At 49.3% G+C, this 20,199-nt stretch overlaps 1 long non-coding RNA gene across 2 annotated transcripts; it reads left to right on the forward strand.

The window, feature by feature from the left end:
* Nucleotides 1-2,402: 2,402 nt before the first annotated feature.
* LOC136485856 (uncharacterized) lies at nucleotides 2,403-19,517 on the forward strand. Of its 2 annotated transcripts, XR_010766587.1 has the most exons (4): nucleotides 2,403-2,641; nucleotides 3,128-3,200; nucleotides 17,347-17,426; nucleotides 19,302-19,517. It is a non-coding gene; the product is annotated as an uncharacterized lncRNA (long non-coding RNA). The 2 variants fall into 2 exon arrangements; XR_010766586.1 differs by lacking the exon at nucleotides 19,302-19,517 and having other exon boundaries at nucleotides 17,347-17,596.
* The last annotated feature ends 682 nt before the right edge of the window (nucleotides 19,518-20,199 follow it).

Raw genomic sequence — 20,199 nt, forward strand, 5'->3', positions numbered from 1 at the left:
GGCAAGCTAAAAGTTTGTCCATAGTCACAGAGGCGGCAATACCAAAACATGTACAAAACTATGTTGTTTGGTTCATAGCCCTACTAAAATTTGGCTAATGCCCCCATCAAAAAAATGGTTAAGAGCATCTCGAGGGACTCTTTATATTCTTTCTAATTTACAGAAATAAAGATTTTAATAAAAAAAATCTTCCAACAGCCTATTCAATTGGATATCCAAATATAGACATCCTTAATTGCGGATTTCTCGCTAGCCAAAGATGAAGAGTGAAGATGGCTTTGTACACTGCGCACAAGATATAGAAAACCTATTGGAGGATACAACGATATAGAAAGAGATTTTTACTCAAATTTCTCTTCAAATGATGATTTAAAGAATAAATTTTAGAAAGACTCTTAGATATGCTCTAATGTTGGTAAAAATATCGTTTGCATGAGAGCCATCCATGCCAAATTTTCTAACAACTATGAATATGACGTGTAGGGTCTATGTGTCATCGTTATTTTTTCTTCTTCTCCTACAACTAAAAAGAAAGAAAGTAAGACCACCGTTTCGTGCGACAATTGTCGCTCCGTCGGTCCGCCCCTCCCCTTGTGATACCCACCCCCGTCTCCAAAATAATCACCGCGTGCCGTGCAATCCCCACCCCCGTCTCCAAAATTGCGCTCCCCACCCCTATCTCCACCGCTCGCCCCGCTCGGCTTCTGCTCCGCACGCCGCCGCCGCCACTGCCGCCGGCTTCTCTCTCCACCCCCATCGTCAGTTGCGCATCTCGCCGGCGCCGAGGGCACTGCCCAACACTGTCTACCCCTCCCCCGCCTCCACCACGAGGTTACGACGCCGCCGGCGCCACCAGCAGCCGCTCCGACCTCGCCGGCTCGGATTCGCGTTGTGCTCCGCCTCTCCCAGCGTTGTGCGGTCCACCCTTCCCTCTTCTCGACGCTGGCAGCATGCCGCTGTGTCGTGCCAGCACGGGAGCCCCCCCCCCCCCCCCACGGTCAAACCCTATCGGCGCAGCCCTGCTGCCAGTGCGCGCAAGGCCTCCGGCGACAGCAGATCCAGGTACTGGCGTCTCTCCATTGCTCGGGTCTCCGTCTATGCTGTTAATTGGTACGATGACAAATAAACAAAAAACATACCGTCAAATTTGATTTGATTTGTCCATTGTTTGGTTTGAGTTGTGACATAATGATTAAAAGACATGTCGTCCACCTGCAAGATACCTCTATCCATGAATCATAGTTGGATGCATTCATGCAAGACTATACCTCAGGATTTCATCTTCCATTGCAACGAATAATTAACTGCAGACTTTTGTCTATGCCTGACGTCGCATCCACATCAACTAATGCCCCTATTTGTTACAATGATGAAAGTTTCACATTTCTAGGCAACAGAGCTCTACCGGATGACAATCGTTGAGGAAATTATATGCGTTTATGTTGTATTTTCTTCCACAACCTTCCATTAGCTTATTGCCATGGATGAACTGTGCTTCCTGTACTTCCATTTGATTTTTGTATAGGCTGCTTCTATTTCTCTGATGTAGTTGTGCCCTTCCTTTGTTTAATAACTTTACTTCTTCTCCAATGATTGAGATAATAAAAGACTGACAGAATCACCTCAGGCGCTCTGTTTTGCTTTCAGGAGCTCTATTTTGCTTTCTTCTTATTCTAAATCAACATCTAGTTGGATTTAGAATTTTTAGTGCACATCTATATGAACGAATATCGGTATGGTTTTTTTGGTTTAGAATTTTTAGTGCACTGCAGTAGAACTCTAAGATACAATCTAAACACAATTAGAAACAGGCATACAGAATGCCAACCCTAAGAACACAGGTACAACAATTTTTGCATATCCACAAAATTTCTTGTAGAAATAACCTGTGGACTGCATTGCCATGTCACTATATAAATGATTTATACATGGACCGACTCTTGCAATATTAGGTCCCTATATATTAGCACCTATACGTTACTATAACCAAAAGAAAGCAAGAGTTTATTCAGTTTCAGAGTTCGCCATTTGGTTGCACAATTTGATTTGCTCACTTTTAGGAATAGAAGTGATGGATCCATGCGGGTAAGTGACTTGGGCTCTGTGCACAGGCAGGTGGAATGGTGGGAAAAAAATAAAGATTAATAAAGGATTCCTGATGCAAATGTACAAGAGGGAATGGATATATAAATGTGGTTATGATAATTTAGAAATAGTATAGGATTTCTGATGTAAAAATTGTCTTTCTAAACTCAAACGCCGCATATCACGCATGCGATCCGTGGTGTCGCCTCTTCCTTGGCTCGCCCGCGCATGGGGGGGGGGGGGGGGGGGGGGGGGGGGCGTGCACATCTTGGTGGCGCCGATCGAGGGTGCTGCACACAGGGCAACAATGTCGCGCTGCTGATGGGTCAAACACCGGTGACAACGACCTCCTCCCACTGCCACTTCCATCTGCCAGGCCTCTCATCCCTGCGTCGTCGGCCCTTAGGGCACCTCCGTCTCCTGCTGCGGCCAGCCCTTGGGGCACATCCAACTCGTGCAACGGCCGGGTTTGCGACGCACGAGCAAGAGGCGGTGGCCCTCCATTGTCGCCGGCCGTCCAGCCAAGCGGGAGAACGGACGTCCCATCCTTCTCCAGGTAAGAAGACCGAGTACCTTCGTCATACCCTCCTCTAAGATGGCACCCTCCTTCACTCCCTTCTCATCTGATAAAATCATATCGACACTCTCCTCCAAATCCTCCTTCACGGGTGATGAACAGATCGACCATGTCGTACTTGTATTTTTTTTACCTCAGAATTAACACATGCACATGATTAGTTGATTTTTTTCTTTGCGAACATATACATGATCTGTATGTTGCATTGCAGTGACTGCCATCTATGCTTATTACGAGTCATTGAGATGAATAACTTCTAACTTAGTATTTTTTTTATTTAGATGGACAAGAGGGCAAATATTTTAATATATAGCTGCAGCACAGATGTTGCTTCCAATGATCGCTGCCTAGAAAAAGAAAAAGATGTGAACCTAGAGAAAGAAAGAATTAGCTATGGTCCAATAGATGAGAGAGAGAGAATGAGAACTGAGCATCCATAAGTTTTTTTTTCTTTCTTTCAACCAGGTCCAGAATGAAAATACCCTGAGGTTGCGGATAGTATAGAAAGTGATATTGAAGATTTATAGTACAAATGAAGGTAAATCTTTTTCTTCATTATTTTGATAGACATTTGATCATTCACTGTTTTTATTTCTCATCCTATTTCTGCCTGCTGCCTCGACATACTTTTGATTTTTGTTCTTTCTGTCCAATTATATTTGTTGTGCAAAAATGGACTAGATTTTGCTCTTTATTTTCTGTTTGACAGGAACAAAGGTTGGTCTTTACTTAACATACAAATGAAAAGAAAACCAAAATATTTATGGATTTTTCAATAGTGACATAAAGCAAGATGCTATCTTTACTATCTTTGTCCAAACATTCTACAATCTTTTAACCACACATACTGGTCATACATTGATATTTTCCGTGTTTTATCTTCTACAGAGAGGCAGCCAGGATATTTCTTTCTCATTTTTGTGTGTGTGGGTGGGTGGGGGGGGGGGGGGGGCAGATAGACTTAAATTTTGAAGAAAACTAACATATTAATGTATTTTTTCATAGCCATGGACTTAGGTTTTGGATAAAACTGATACCCCTTGTACCCTGAATTTCGTTCAATAGATCAGGAGCTACCAATTTCTGTTCATTTCAACCTTGTTCTCTAGCATTCTTTTGCTAGAAAACTTATTTGTTTCTCATAACTTGTGAAAATAACATTCCAACCTTGTCATTTGCTAGCATTCTTTTGCTCAAGAACTTCCCAATATTCAAGCCCCAAGTTTAACTGTGCTTTGTTCTATATAATCACTTTGAGAGTGTCGGTGCAGAAAGTGACCAACAAGTAAATATTTGTAGTTTTGCCATACGTTGTGATCGGAGGTGGCCTAGCACTCAATGACACAGGGTTTATACTGGTTCAGGCAACGTGCCCTACGTCCAGTTTGAGTCGGTCGGTGACTTTATTCCTGAACCCAGGTGCTCGAAGTTTGCAGTGGGGTTACAAACGAGAAGGAGAAAGATGGGGTGTACGAGGCGTCCGGTCGGACTCCGGTCGGAAGGGACGAGAGTGACGGGAGCTCCGCTATGAGCTAAGTGTTCAAGCGTGTGCTTGAGGTTCGAACCTAGCGGTTCTGTGGTTGTGAACTAGTGAACTTGATCGATCTAATGAATCTAGAATGACTTGAATGTTGGGGGAGAGCGCATCCCCTTTTATAGATGAAGGGGATGGCCTTACAAGTGAGAGGGAGAGAGTACGTATGCTTCTAAACCTTGTTGCCCACGCTGGCGAGTACAGGATGATGGTAGGCGTCCACAACACTGTTGGATGTCGAATGCATGTGAGAGGTTGTGTCATTTTGTTCGGGTATGGCAGACGTCGGTACCTGCTATACTGTTGATGCCCAGAGGCATGTGAGGGGTTTCACCATGTTCACTCAGTACAATAAATGCCGGCGCCCACAACACTATTGATGCCCAGAGGCATGTGGGAGGAGTGTTACCGCATGGGAGTTAATGGCGCCCACAATACTGCAGGGAAAATGTCGGCGCCTACAACACTGTTTGTGTCAGGGAGGTTGCAGAGTACTGTTTCTATAGGTGTACAGGGTACGGTCCCTGGTATCATGGTTTGACTTGTGCGCCTTGCTTTGCTTTCTCTATTCGTTCCCTAGTCCTTTCTGAGTGGACGTCCCCGGTCGGTTGGTCCCAGTCAACTCTGATTGCGCTAGTCGAAGAAGAGCAGTGAGCAGGGTTTTTGCGTACCCCGATCGGAGACGTGGGGTTGGAGTCTGAAGTAGTGCTTTGGCTAGGCCTTCCGGTCGGAGAGGCCGTCCGGAGGTGGGCTAGAGACGGAAGTGAGCTCTCCGATCAGAAAGGTGGGCCGGAGTCGGAGAACGGGCGTCGCTCCTCCTCGGCCAGATCTTCCGGTTGGTGACTGGATCGCCCTTCTAGCCTATTGTCCAGATACTTGGGCCGGCCCATGAGTTGCGTGTTGTCTGCTTGGGCCGAGCCTTTGTTGGGAAGCCGGTCCACGAAAGGACCCTGGGTTTATGAACCTGACTTGAGCCCCCGAGCCCCTGGGCGATTCGGGCAGAATCGTCTGGGGGATTTTTTGTCTTGACGGCGGGTATGCGCGAGCGCACTCGCGGGTGTAGCCCCCGAGCCCCTGGGCGATTTGGGCAGAATCGTCGGGGGGGGGGGTTCTATGTTGCCAGCGGGGGGAGGTTTTCATTTCGTCAACGGGTGTAACCCCCGAGCCCCCGGGCGATTCGGGCAGAATCGTCTGTGGGTGTTTGTCAGCGGACATGTGTGCGTGTTTTTTAGTCGAGATAGAAATTGTTTAACCAAGGTGTCATTGCGCAGTCGAGGCATTCAGTTTTGGGGTCGGGCGAGGTAGAGCTCGTGGATCCTGGCATCGGTGCGCGCCGTGGGATTGGGCGAGGCAGTTAGTTTAGGGATCGGATGAGACGGAGCTCGCAGGTCCTGGTGTCGATGCGTGCCATGGGATCGAGCGAGTCGGAGTCATGGATCCTTGCCTTGGTGTAGCCCGCGTGGCTAAGGCAGTTAGTTTAGTTAGTTTTAGGGATCAAGCGAGTCGGAGTTCGTGGATCCTGATGGGGCGAGTTTAGGGTTGCAGACCCAGGCGTTTGGTGTGCAGTCAAAGCGTAGTTGATGGATGGGGTGAGTTTGGGGTCACAGATCCGGGCCTTTGGTGTGTAGTCAAAGCATAGCCGATGGATGGGGTGAGTTCGGGGTCGCAGACCTGGGCGTTTGGTGTGCAGTCAAAGCGTAGCCGATGGATGGGGTGAGTTCGAGGTCGCAGACCCGGGCGTTTGGTGTCTTGAGCCCCCGAGCCCCATTGGGCTTTGGTGGGGGTCGGTTTGAGTTGTGTGCATTACCCTGTCCTCGGTTTCTCACAACTGAAGGGGTTGAGTTTTGTCCCTTGTCCCGATCGCTCGGGCTCGAGTGACGAGCTCGTTGAGTTCGCTAATGGGTATGATCGAGTGGAATCCAGGTCCGTCGTTCGTGACGGGGTTGGCATAGCCCTCTTGTGACATTCCACTGCTCCTTTACCTACAACTTGATAGATGCCTTGGTCGTTCTGGAGACCGACCTGGGTGGCCTAACGGCCTCCCCTCGATGGAGATTCTATGGGCTTGGCAAGAGGTTCAGGATCGAACGAGAAGGTTGAGATGACCATGTCTGCTTTGGGGCAGATGGGGCGAGGGCCACATGGGACTCATCTGTGTTTTCTCCCCTAGCTCTGTTTGATGTAGGGCGGCCTTGAGCCCTTCCTGGGGCGGCCAACCCTAGTCAGTCGTTGCTTATGTCAAATGAGGCAACTACCTCTTCATGACGCAACACGAAGCATTGTGATGCATTTCGCTTCATGTGCGATGCTTAGTTCCCAAGCCCCCGGGCGGTTCAGCGCTTGAATCATCCAGAGGGCATGGGCATTATGGAATGAATGCGTGTATGGATGTATGAAATGGTTATAAAGAAATAGCGGGGGTCGACAGTGTTACCTTGATGACTCGAGTGACGGGGTTTGAAGAGCTCTAATTAGAAATGTCCGACCGGGACCCGTGCTCGTCATTCATGATAGAGTTGGCGTGTCCTATATGGAGCGTCCCTTCGCTCCTTACCTTTCTCTTGGTGTTTTGTTTGAGTCGTTCGATCGATTTAGGAAGCCCGATGGTTTCTCCTGGCGGAGATCCCGTCGTTTGGGTTTTTCCAAGTTTCGCCTAGGGAGGCGGAGAGCTGCCTGCGCATGGTGACACTTTGGTTTTTGTGCCTGACATGCAATAGTGGTGGGCCATACCTAGGCCATGTCCTGTCTTACCAGGCGACATTCCGTCTGACCAGGCGTCGTCCCATCGGTCAGTGTGCGTCCCCTCGTTTCCCATCCGCATTGAATGGGGGAAGGGAGAGAGTTTTTTGCTCCGATCTTTTGCCCCTCTTCAGTTGTCATGTTTTCTCCTTAAATAGGGGGGGAGAGGGCTCTCTGTCACAGTCCTTTGCCTATTCTCCAACTATTGTCTTTCCTCCTTCTTCCTCCTCACCGAGAGTGCTTGTATGCCATGACGGTTCCTTAGTGAGAGAGAGGGTAATCGATGGGGAGGACTTACAGATCCTTTTGTGAATCTGGAGCATGATGTCGAGCTGGAGGCTACCCGAGGCAGTGCTGGCTGTCTTTGCCTGAGAAGGGATGACTTCCTCCGAAGGGGGTGGCGTGCTGGATTTATCTGCGAGGCCTTTTTTAGGATGGAGCCGTGTGAGGATTTTCTCCGGTGGATCTTCACTGGGTGAGCCTTGTTAGAGGGGAAGTTGCTCAGGATCATGTCGGTGAAGAGTTCCGTGTTTGCAGCTGCTCAGGTTGGCCAGTTCATAAAGTTTGATGAGATCTCTTCCAGCCATGGCGGCCATACCTCGGTAGCAGCGTCCTTGCCCAGGAGCTGCCTTGATTACATGAGAAGGTTAGGAGCTCCATGCTCTTCTGCTGAGCATCTATGGGTGTGATGCCCTTGAGGTAGCTGTTGCGCTCGCTAAAGTCGAGGGGATGGAATCGGGTGGGTCCCTTGAGGTACCCGTTGCGCTCACCAAAGTTGAGGGAACGGAACCGGTCGGGCCCCTATAGCGGTGGTTACGTCTGGCGGCGTGTGCTGTGGTCTCTTCTTTGGCGTCAGGCGATGTCATCAAGGGGCCACAGTAGTATTTGGATTAGAAGTAGTTAGAAAATGTAATAGTTGTGAGTGAGCCCCCATGTGAACAGTGTTTGTATCAATGAATCCATCAGTTCTGTTCTTGTGATAGAACCACTTTCCATTCCTTGTTTTTTATCCTAGCGTAACTTTTGTTTTTATCCTTTCTTTTTCACACCTGCCCATTAGTTCCGTAGGCTGCAGCTATTTAAGAACCTGGGCCTAGCCCACGGGGCTCGACTGCTCATAACCGTAGGTCGTGGCAGGGTGTGTTCGGCTAGAAGTAAGAACAGAGTTACGTAGGGCAATCAAAGGAATGGAATGTGTTTCCGTTCGGGGGCAAAGTTGTTTACCATGTGATAGTAAAAAAAGAGAGGTAATATTAAGTATTGTACCCTTATGGAGCCCCCGAGCGACCTGGGCTAAAAATGTTCGGGCTAGGGAGCTTTTACAAGAGCAAGTGTTGGCTAAAAAGCGGTAAGACCAAATTTAGGGGAAAACGACGTAGCTGTTCAATGTTCCAAGTGTTGGTGAGAACGTTGCCGTTGTTGTCCTCCAATCAGTAGGTGCCCAGTTGGATTACTTTGGTCACCATATAGGACCCTTCCCATGGTGGAGAGAGTTTGTGTTTTTCCTTCGTTGATTGGGTCCTTCAGAGTATGAGATCTCTGACTTCGAGTATCCTCCCCTGATCTTCCTTTCAGGTACCTGCGGAGGGTTTGTTGGTAGCGAGCGGAGCAGATGACAGTCATCTCGTGGGCCTCTTTGAGCAGGTCGACTACATCTTGCTGAGCCTCCACGGCTCGGTCGCGGTCAAAAGCCTTCACTCTTGGGACACCATGGTCGAGGTCAGAGGGCAGCACTGCCTTAGCTTTGTAGGCCAGGAAGAAGGCTGTGAACCCTATGGATTGGTTTGGGGTCGTTCTTAGGCTCCAAAGGATTGCTAGGACCTCTACAACCCATCGCCCAGCGTACTTGTTGAGTCAATCAAAGATGCATGACTTACGTCCTTGGAGGACCATGCCATTGGCACGCTCGACCTGACCGTTAGTTCATGGATGTCTGACTGAGGCCCAGTCGATCCTGATGCCATATCCATCACTGAAGTCTAGGAACTTCTTTTCGGTGAAGTTAGTCCTGTGGTCAGTGATGATATAGTTAGGAACGTTGAACCAGTAGATGATGTCGAGGAAGAATTTGACTGCCTCTTCCGAGCAGATGTTGGTGATGTCCTTGGCCTCTATCCACTTGGTGAACATGTCAACTGCTATGAGTAGGTGAGTGAAGCCGCTTGGGCCCTTTTTGAGGGGTCCTACCATGTTGAGGCCCCAGACCGTGAATGGACAGGTGATGGGGATGGTTTGGAGCTCCTATTCCAGCAAATGGGTTTGTCAAGCATAGAACTGGCATCCTTCACACCTACGAACGACCTTCTCTGCATCTCATAGCGTGGTGGGCTAGTAAAAACCTTGGCGAAAGGCTTTTCTGACCAGCGACCTTGGGGCTGCATGATGTCCGCAAATCTCGGCATGGACCTCGAGGAGGAGCTGCTTCACCTGGTTGGTGGGGATGCACTTCATGAGCACTCCTGATGGACTCCATTTGTAGAGCTCATCACCGAGCACGACGAAGGTCTTGGCGTGTCGAGCGATCCATTGGGCTTCAGTCCTTTTGGGTGGGAGAACCTCCTTGAGGAGGTAGGCGAGTAGCGGCGCTCGCCAGTCAGTTTGATCAAGTGCTAATATGGCGACATTGGCGGGTGACATCATCATGGAGGTACTAGGATCGAAGCCCCCAAGCGCTGGCTTGGCATTGGGGTCGGAGCCCCCAGGCGCTAGCTTGGTGTCGGGGTTAGAGCCCCCGGGCAACGGCTAAGCATTGGGGTGTGTCTGGACCAGACCTTCCAGGATGCGGGCGGACGGCTCATGGACGTCGTTGATGAAGACCCCGCTTGGGGATGGATCCCGCCTGGCGGCCAATTTTGTAAGGAAATCGAGGGCATCGTTGTCCTTTCGGGAGACGTGATGCAGCTCGATCCCCTAGAATTTGTCCTCGAGCTTGCGTACCTCTTGGTAGTATGCTACCATGAGGGGGCTTTTGCAAGAGGACTCCTTCATGACCTGATCAACGACTAGCTCCAAGTCACCATGAATGTAGAGTCATGTAGCACCAAGCTCGATGGCGATGCATAGTCCGTTGATGAGGGCCTCATACTCCACGATGTTGTTTGAGGCTGAAAAGTGGAGGTAGATGGTGTAGCGGAGCCTACTCCTATCCAGGGATATCAGAACCACTCCAGCCCCTAAGTCGGGCGCCATTATGGACCCGTCGAAGTACATTGTCTAGTACTCATGGGTGACGTCCGGGGTCGGTAGCTGCACCTTTGTCCATTCGGTAGCAAAATCCATGAGAGCCTGAGACTTAATGGTGGTACGGGGGATGTACCTCATGTCATGGCCCATGAGTTCGAGTGCCCACTTAGAGATCCATCCAGCAGCGTCACGATTGTGGATGATGTCCCTGAGCAGGTATGAAGTGACGACCATGACTTTGTGGTCGGTGAAGTAGTGCGGGAGCTTTCGGGTTGCCATCAGCATGGCGTATAGGAGTTTCTGCACCTAGCAGTACTAGACCTTGGGGTCGGTGAGCACTTCATGGCTGCACCTGGCAGTACCAGACCTTCGTGGTCGGTGAAGTAGTGCAAGAGCTTTTAGGTTGCCATCAGCACGATGAAGTATACAGGCCGCTGGACCTTAAGTTGGTGTCCTGGCTCCTCCCTTTCGACGACCAGCATGGCGCTTACCACATGGTTGCTGGCCATGATGTAGAGGAGAAGGGGTTCTCCCTGTTCAGGAGCGATGAGGATCGGTGCTGACGTTAGGGACGCTTTGAGACTCTCTAGGGCCTGCTGAGCTTCCTCAGTCCAGACAAAAGTGTCTGTCTTTTTGAGGAGCTTATAGAGTGGCATCCCCCATTCGCTGAGCCAGGAGATGAATCGGCTTAGGGCAGCCAAACAGCCAGTGAGCCTTTGCATGCCCTTGACGTTGCGTATGGGACCCATGTTGGAGATGGCCATGATTTTTTTGGGGTTGGCCTCGATGCCGCGCTCGGACACAATGTATCCTAGCAGCTTCCCCTTCAGAACCCTAAAAACACATTTTTCGGGATTCAGCCTGATGTTGAATCTTCAGAGGTTCATGAATGTTGCGGCCAAGTTTGTGATCAGGTCGCAAGCTTGAGTCGTTTTGACCACTATGTCATCAACATAGACGGCGATCGTTGGTCTTGGCCGCTCGGCTTGATCAGGCTAATCGAGCGGGTCGATTTGGTCGGCGAAGCATTGCTGCATGCACCTTTGGTAGGTGGCGCCAGTGTTCTTCAAGCCAAAAGGCATGGTTACGTAGCAGTAGGAACCATATGGGGTGATGAACGAGGTTGCAAGCTGATCAGACTCTTTCATCGTGATCTGATGATAGCCCGAGTAGGCATCCAGAAAGGAGAGGATCTCGCAACCCAAGGTGGAGTCGACTATCTGGTCCATGCGTGGCAAAGGAAAGTGATCCTTTGGACATGCTTTGTTGAGGCCAGTATAATCAATGCACATTCTCCACTTCCCGGTCTTCTTTTTGACAAGAACGAGATTGGCCAGCCAGTCAGAGTGGAATACCTCTCTGATGAATCTGGCTACCAGGAGTTGGGTGATCTCTTTGCCTATGACCCTATGCCTATCATCGTTGAAGCGACGCAAGCACTGCTTGGCGGGCTTCGAGCCTGGGATGAGGCACAGAGCGTGCTCGGTGATCTCCCGCGGTATGCTCGGCATGTTAGAAGGCAGCCATGCGAAGACATCATGATTGGCGCACAGGAAGTCAACGAGCTCGCATTCCTATTTGGTCGGGAGCTAGGTCCCAATCTGCACCGTCTTGGCCGGGTCGGTGGGGTAGATCCCCACCGCCTTGGTTTCCTCGAGCGGACGAAAGGCCATCGAGGAGGTTTGTTTGTTGCAGTTTAGGACTGCCGGGATTGACGATTCCCCGAGCCATGGGAGCTCGGATGAGTTGATGACCATAGTGGCGAGCTCGTAGTGCTCATGGTCGCACATGAAGGCATGCAAAAAGGCACTGCTCACGGTGATGATGCCGTTCGGTCCTGGCATCTTCAGCTTGAGGTTGGTGTAGTTGGGGATTGCCATGAATTTGGCATAGGTTGGCCGCCCCAAGATGGCATGGTAGGACCCTAGAATGTCTACCACTTTGAAGGTGAGGACCTCCGAGCGGAAGTTGGCTTGGTTGCCGAACATGACGGGCAGGTCGATTTGTCCGAGCAGGTATGCCTGCGCTCTCGGGATCACCCCGTGGAAGGGAGAGCCCGCCAGGCGGAACTCCAACCAGGGGATGCGCATGGCGTCGAGGGTGTCGACGTAGAGGATGTTGAGGCCGCTGCCTCCATCCATCAGCACCTTGGTGAGACGCTTCTTGTGGACGATGGCGTCAATGACGAGCGGGTAGCGTCCCGGTCATGCGATGTGGGAGGGATGGTCCTTCTAATTGAAGGTGATCGGAGATTCTAACCAGTCGAGGAAGGAGGGAACGGCCGTCTCAGCGGCGCATGCCTCCCTATAGCGTACCTTGTGCTAGCGCTTGGACCAGATGGCGTCGGATCTAACAAAGATCATGATGCATTCCTCAGCATCGGGGAAACCATCTCTGTCCTTGCCTGTCGTGCCTCCTTTCTTGGCTGCCGCCTCTTTGCCGTCCCCTTCTTTCGGCCCATTGGCCTATCGTAGGAAATGTTTGAGGAGCTCACTGTCCTTTGTAGAGGTGTTTGACAGGGTAGGCGTGGTTGGTGAACGGACTGTCCATGAGCTTGTTGAAGTGATCAGGCAGTCCCTGTTGGGGCTTCTTGCACATGCGATAAGTCATGGCAACCAACGCGGTGTTGTCTGATCGGCGCCGATCCTTCTTGTTCTTCTTGCCCCTTTGTGTGGAGGGGCCCTCATCTTGGTCCATGCGCTTGGCCTTGCCTTTGTCTTGGCCCCCATTGAAGACCGCTCCGACCGCCTCCTCGCCGGAGGCGTGGTTAGTAGCGACGTCGAGCAGGTCACGGGTGGTACGGGGCTTCAGGCATCCAAGCTTGTAGATCAGGGACTCGTAGGTCATCCCAGAGAGGAATGCGCTAATCATGTCCGTGTCAATGACATCAAGGAGGGAGTTGCATCGTTGGGAGAACCTATGGATGTAATCCTGTAGGACTCATTGGGCTCCTGCTGGCAACTCTTGAGGTCCCAGGAGTTTCCAGGGCAAACATACGTCCCCTGGAAATTTCCGATGAAGACCCTCTTGAGGTCTGCCTAGTCACGGATGTGTCGTGCGAGGGGAATTCAAGCCATGCCCAAACATGTTCTCCCACGTAGATGGGGAGATACTGAATGATGAAATAGTCATCATCCACCCCTCTGGCTCGGTAGGCGAGCTAGAAATCTTCGAGCCAAATACCGAGGTTTGTCTCCCTAGTATACTTGGTGATGTTGGTGGGCGGTCGAAAGCGCTGTGGGAACAGCGCTCTCCGGATACACCGGTCAAAGGCCCATGGTCCTAGACCCTCAGGGCTAGGACTCCGGTCGTCTAGCCGGTGACCGTGCCTGGGGCGTGTTTCACTGCTCCCCTCGATGGTGTGGCCAAGATCCTTGTCGCCTGCTCTCACCGCCGCCTGGTGGATGTCATCATCATGCCGGGCCTGATGCCGGTTGCTGACGATGCTGCGAGCGTCCTGATGCGGATCGGGCCGCTCATGTACCGGTGGTCGGTGTGGAGTAGGTGCTAGGTCAGACCGAGGCATGGCTGCAGCCTCCCGAGCCACACCTAGCGGCTGTAGCGGTGAGCGGATGGAGCGATCCGTCTGGCGCGTCCCTGCTCCCTCGGTGGGGAGAGATGGCATGTGTCGGAGTCACAATGTGGAGCCTTCCACTTATTGAACAGCGGTGGCTTCTACTAGAACCCAGAGGTTACGGTAGACCACCCGCTCCTAGGGTCGATGGGCTCGGGAACGCCGCACAGAAGCATTGCTGCATCAGCGATGTTCCGGCTAGCCTGAGTGAACTGTGGGAGATCGTTGCCCTCGTTCATTATGTCATGTTTGACCTGGCGAGCGTGACCCCAGGTGCCACCTGCCAGGTTATGCGCATGGGGTGCAACATGCTACATCGAGCATGCCGACATAGGTGGCGGCTGGATCTGCCGCCGTTGTCGTAGTTCCTTGATGTGCCCTTGCGCAAACATGAGGGCCCCCACACGTGGGTCCCGAGGGGTGTGAGTTTGTGCGGACTCCGCAATGACCGACGGCTGTCCCGGAGCGTCCACCATAGCGCACTCCCAGGACGGATGGTGGCTAGGTGCCACGTCGCCGATGCTGGAGTCGTCGCTCTCACCCTCGTCATCTGGGAATTCGTGGAAAGTGCTAGGAGCGTAGCTCGCCATTCCCATGAATTGGGATGTGAGGGGAGATGGCGGCAGCGTCCCTTGGAGCCCCTGGGCACACGCGTCCATGGGGAACGCGAGGCCATAGGAGAACCAATCGTACGGTGTTCGCGATGCGGTCAATACGGTCCCATCGGACAATCGGCGGGAGATAGTAAATAGAGAGTAAATTACAGTATGCATATTACTCATAGTAGGGTTTGAGCAGAGAGTTTGCTCGGAATGAAGCGCAAATGCCTCATTGTTGAAGTCGTCGTGCGTCCTAGAGCCGATGGAGGGCGCCTCTCCGATGGGTGTCGGAACAAGAGTCTCCTCGTGGAGGTGTAGTACGCCGAGCCAATCGACGACAAAGTCCAGGCTTCCAAAGAGGAAGGTCTAGGACGGCTCAAAGATGGGTGGAACCCACATCCCAACCGGTGGAAGTGCGGGAAACTCCAGTGAGCTGAAGTGAGTCATATCGCTTGAGCTTGCCATGGTGAAGGTGGCAGAAAAGTGGGCCATCCGATGACCAAAAAGTGTTGAACGTACAACGTCTTCCCCACGGACGGCGCCAACTGTCGGTGCAGAAAGTGACCAACAAGTAAATATTTGTAGTTTTACCGTACGTTGTGATCGGAGATGGCCTAGCACTCAATGACACAGGGTTTATACTAGTTCAAGCAACATGCCCTATGTCCAATTTAAGTCGGTCGGTGACTTTATTCCTGAGCCTAGGTGCTCGAAGTTTGCAGTGGGGTTATAAACGAGAAGGAGAAAGATGGGGTGTATGAGGCGTCCGGTCAGACTCTGGTCGGAAGGGCCGAGAGTGACGGGAGCTCCGCTATGAGCTAAGTGTTCAAGCGTGTGCTTGAGGTTCGAACCTGGTGGTTTTGTGGTTGTGAACTAGTGAACTTGATCGATCTAATGAATCTGGAATGACTTAAATGTTGGGGGAGAGCGCATCCCCTTTTATAGATGAAGGGGATGGCCTTACAAGTGAGAGGGAGAGAGTACGTATGCTTCTAAGCCTTGTTGCCCATGCCAGCGGGTACATGATGATGGTAGGTGTCCACAACACTGTTGGATGTCGAATGCACGTGGGAGGTTGTCATTTTGTTCGAGTATGGCAGACATCGGTACCTGCTATACTGTTGATGCCCAGAGGCATATGAGGGGTTTCACCATGTTCACTCGGTATGGTAAATGCCGGCGCCCACAACACTGTCGATGCGCAGAGGCATGTGGGGGGAGTGTTACCGCATGGGAGTTAATGGCGCCCACAATACTATAGGGAAAATGTCGACACCTACAACACTGTTTGTGTCAGGGAGGTTGCAGAGTATTGTTTCTGTAGGTGTACAGGGTACGGTCCCTGGTATCATGGTTTGACTTGTGCGCCTTGCTTTGCTTTCTCCGTTTGTTCCCTAGTCCTTTCTGAGCGGGCGTCCCCGGTCGGTTGGTCCCAGTCGACTCTGATTGCGCCAGTTGGAGAAGAGCAGTGAGCAGGGTTTTTGCGTACCCCGATCGGAGACGTGGGGTCGAAGTCAGAAGTAGTGCTTTGGCTAGGCCTTCCGGTCCGAGAGGCCGTCTGGAGGTGGGCTGGAGACCGAAGTGAGCTCTCCGATCGGAAAGGTGGGCCAGAGTCGGAGAACGGGAGTCATTCCTCCTCGGCTAGACCTTCTGGTCGGTGACTGGATCGCCCTTCTGGCCTATTGTCCAGATACTTGGGCCGGCCCATGAGTTGCGTGTTGTCTGCTTGGGCCGAGCCTTTGTTGGGAAGCCGATCCACGAGGGACCCCGGGTTTATGAACCCGACAGGAGCCTCTGAGCCCTTGGGCGATTCGGGCAGAATCGTCTGGGGAATTTTTTGTCTTGACGGCGGGTGCGCGTGAGCGCACCTGCGGGTGTAGCCCCCGAGCCCCTAGGCGATTTGGGCAAAATCATCGGGGGGGGGGGTCTGTGTTGCCAGCGGGGGAGGTTTTCATTTCGTCAGCGGGTGTAACCCCCAAGCCCCCGGGCGATTCGGGCAAAATCGTCTAGGGGTGTTTGTCAGCGAATGTGTGCGCATGTTTTTTAGTCGAGATGGAAATTGTTTAACCAAGGTGTCATTGCGCAGCCGAGGTGTTCAGTTTTGGGGTCGAGCGAGGTAGAGCTCGTGGATCCTAGCGTCGGTGCACGTCGTGGGATTGGGTGAGGCAGTTAGTTTAGGGATCGGACGAGACGGAGATCGTGGGTCCTGGCGTCGGTGCGTGCCGTGGGATCGAGCGAGTCGGAGTCGTGGATCCTCGCCTTGGTGCAGCCCGCGTGGCCGAGGCAGTTAGTTTAGTTAGTTTTAGGGATCGGGCGAGCCAAAGTTCGTGGATCCTGATGGGGCGAGTTTGGGGTTGTAGACCCGGGCGTTTGGTGTGCAGTCGAAGCGTAGCTGATGGATGGGGTGAGTTTAGGGTCGCAGACCCGGGCCTTTGGTGTGTAGTCGAAGCGTAGCCAATGGATAAGGCGAGTTCGGGGTCGCAGACCCGGGCGTTTAGTGTGCAGTCAAAGCATAGCCGATGGATGGGGTGAGTTCGGGGTCACAGACCCGGGCGTTTGGTGTCTTGAGCCCCCGAGCCCCGTTGGGCTTTGGTGGGGGTCAGTTTGAGTTGTGTGCATTACCCCATCCTCGGTTTCTCACAACCGGAGGGGCTGAGTTTTGTCCCTTGTTCCGATTGCTCGGGCTCGAGTGACGCGCTCGGTGAGTTCGCTAACGGGTATGATCGAGTGGAATCCGGGTCCGTCGTTTGTGACGGGGTAGGCATAGCCCTCCTGTTGTCCAGATACTTGGGCCGACCCATGAGTTGCGCGTTGTCTGCTTGGGCCGAGCCTTTGTTGGGAAGCCGATCAGCGAGGGACCCCGGGTTTATGAACCCGACAGAGAGTTAAACTTTGCTTCTGATTTTTTATTTAATATAGGACTTGTATATTTACTACTTCTGCATTTAAAGTTACAACTGTTTAAATTGATATAATATGGGTAACGTGTGCTTTTTACTATGTCTTGCTTCTAAATTTTTGCTGACCATTCACTTTCATGTATGTCATGCTTCAGATTTTCTCTCGACCATGTAGAAGGATCGACCTTCATTTCGATTTGAAAAGAATACTGCAGCATGCAACCCCTTAACCATGGTGATTTGATTTCTAATTTCAAATATCATGTATATACTGATTTCCCTTTTTTAATTGTTTTCTACTCCTATTGTCTTCGGTGTGTGCCACTTTTACCTGATTTCTACGGGTTGATTCACCATGGTCTGAAGGTGGGTGAAACCGAGTAAGGAATTCATTTGAAACCTGCTTTTAACTCATGTTTATGTTGACTTGGAGTGGATATGGATCAGATGGAGGCAATGTGTTGCATCAGTTTAGGCTGCCCGAATTGTTTAACATTGTTTATCGATGAAAAAAATTAATGGTTATCTGAAATAAAGACTAAAACATAGAAAACCTACTTGAGATTGCTTCGGTACCACTAGAGCACTGTTAAAATAGTGAATGATTTGTAGATTTTGCTTCAAAAATATTGTCCATCAGAGACTATATCTACTATGCATAATCAGATGCTTCTGTATCTCACCATGGTCCAATTTTTTTATGATTCAATGTGATATGCTAATTGTTGAGATACTGGGATATATGGCAAATAAGGAACAAAAAATCTATATGCATTAACATGATGTCTAATGATCTTTCAAATTTCCTTATATTTTCTGACCTGTCAAAAGAATTCGAGCATTCATCAGTTCTCATGTTTAACATGATCTCTTTGTGGGATTTATGTTGTCTAATGGGGCACGACAAATTAGTAATTTCCGTTCTCTTCCCTGGTTCATACAGATAACAAATCAGGGTTGCAGTGTGTTCCAGTGTGTTGCATCATGAGAGTAGTCATGAATCATAGTCAACAATGGTTAATATGATTTTTTATCACAAAAATATGTCACCGCTGATACATAAATTTCATCCATCTCAATGCATGAGCAATCACGATATAGTCACGTGTGTGTCGCACGTGCATGTTTACTATTTACGTTATCTTTAAGAAACATAGTCTTTTTGTTGTTTACCATAGCGTTAGCACGGGCATGGAAAAAATCATTTGGTAATTTTCACGTGCATCCTTGAAATGCTGCCATAGCATTAGCACGGCCACTCTACTCGAACTTGTGTACAGGATGATATGGAGATGTCGTGGAACTTATTCGTAGATTTTTTTGACGCACAAAAGAAATGGATATTGAAGATTGCCTCTTGCCGATATAAAATATTATCTTAGCTGCATCACGGAAAGGTCTATAAAGTAGAGTTTATGAGCATGCCACGTGGTGCACTCTGTGACCGTGTTAATTTCACAAACTTTGTATTTTTAGCATTAAATGTCACTTTAACGCTGGTATCTAACTTTACATTATTGTTATCGTATCGTGCGATCCGTGTGTTTTTAGTATAAAATGTTAGCTATCCTGTAGCAACGCACGGTCACGCTACCTAGTCTAAATATAGATATGTGTGATTTTGTTTTGTAGACCAAATCATAAGGAATACAATGGTTAAAAATTTTAAAAATTGGATATTGGTTTAGTAGATATTTGCATTTAAGTTTTATATTCCAAAAATCCCGATGCGCGTGCAATCAATAGCAACTTGAAACCTCGTTTTGAGCGCATGGGCATGCTTTGCAGCCGGCTAAGGGGGTGTTTGGTTCTTTAGTCGCTCTTAAAATTTATGTCACATCGAATGTTTAGATACTAATAAGGAGCATTAAATATAGATTAATTACAAACTAATTATATAGATGAAGGCTAATTTGCGAGACGATTTTTTAAGCATAACTGATCTGTCATTAGCACATGTTTACTGTAGCACCATATTGTCGAATCATAGACTAATTAGGCTTAAAAGATTTGTCTCACAAATTAATCACAAGTTGTGCAATTAGTTTTATAATTAGTCTATATTTAATACTCCATACATTTATCTAAATATTTGATGTGACAACTGTAGGAACCAAACATGACCTAAATTGCGTGCTTGCCAGCTTGATGGCGCCGAGCGTGGTAAAGGAGCAGCCGGGCGTCCGTTCGTCGCGTGCGTCGGTGTGACTCCGTATGCAGCAGATGTGGACTGCAGACGAGATGTAGCGAATTTTTTTTCCCGCTGCTTGGCTTTTTTTTTTTTGCCGAAATGTAGCTGGCGCGCCAAATTTTATTGGAATATACGATCTTATTAATACACATGATCTAATGAATAAAGTAGCCTTAAAGTGTACATCTTTGAAAATTTGTCTATTGATCTCAGTGTATAATCTTGGCTACTACCAACATACGTATTGGCTACTATAGACTAGCCATTCAAATGTAAAAGCAATGAATCTTAAATAAGTGCACTAAGATCACATTCGTTTGATTCCTTTGTCAGTTGTCACTACTCGTATGTCTAGCTTAAGAATCCAATCTGATTTTAATTTTGCATAGAAAAGAGCATAGACATCAAATTCTGTGAAGCGATTTTTATTTGATTATGTGAAGTGATTTTCTAAAACAAACTACTTATAGGACAAGGAACTAGAAAAGGTAGCTTGTGCTAATTCACTCCACGCATAGAATCACTATATACATACTACCTCAATTCCAAATTATAAGTCATTCCAACTTTCTTAGAGAATGAAAGCATCTCAAGTTTAACCAGATTTATAGAGAGAATTACAAAGATTTATAACCTCAAATAGGTATACTATGAAAATATATTTAATGAAGTATCTAATGATACTTATTTGATATCATAAATTTTTTACTATTTTATTATATAAATTTGCTCAAACTTGAGATGCTTTGACTCTCCAAGAAAGTTAGAATAATTTATAATTTGGGATAGAAGGAGTAGAATTTATCCTAGATAATCA

Source organism: Miscanthus floridulus, chromosome 10 (genome assembly GCF_019320115.1).
Source record: "Miscanthus floridulus cultivar M001 chromosome 10, ASM1932011v1, whole genome shotgun sequence".
Classification (NCBI taxonomy): Eukaryota; Viridiplantae; Streptophyta; class Magnoliopsida; order Poales; family Poaceae; genus Miscanthus; species Miscanthus floridulus.